This window comes from Cucurbita moschata, unplaced genomic scaffold (genome assembly GCF_002738365.1).
Source record: "Cucurbita moschata cultivar Rifu unplaced genomic scaffold, Cmos_1.0 Cmo_Scf00023, whole genome shotgun sequence".
Classification (NCBI taxonomy): Eukaryota; Viridiplantae; Streptophyta; class Magnoliopsida; order Cucurbitales; family Cucurbitaceae; genus Cucurbita; species Cucurbita moschata.
The window spans coordinates 169,690-170,205 of record NW_019268539.1 but is presented as its reverse complement, the minus strand read 5'-3'; positions in this window follow the sequence as shown (position 1 = coordinate 170,205).

The window sequence follows — 516 nt, the reverse complement described above, 5'->3', positions numbered from 1 at the left end:
TATATATATATATATATATATATATATATATATATATATATATATATATATATATATATATATATATATATATATATATATTTACATCATCTTATAGCAAAAAGGTGAAAACATACCCGTGCATTTTAATTGGAAGCAACCAAATAACACATTTTATTCAACTAAAACAAAGGAAAAACTTGACTAATAATATATTGAGTTTGTAGTTCAAACAAAATAATTGTCTAGACTAGAGATATTTAAAGTAACTGATTAGTAAATAAAGAGTATGAAATAAGACATGTTGACGATATGCCATGGCCACAAACACACCCCATATCACGACCTTTACATGTCCCCTAATTGAAAATAGTTTTTAAAAAAGTTGAGTAATCAAAATACCCGATAAGTAATCTTCCCCTCTTTATTGAGGTTGGATATGCATTCAATGACAACAAATAGTGAAAAATTATGAAATCTAATAGGTGAAAGGCTACTCCCACACACAAATGAGTTGTCTAAAGTAAAATCACAATA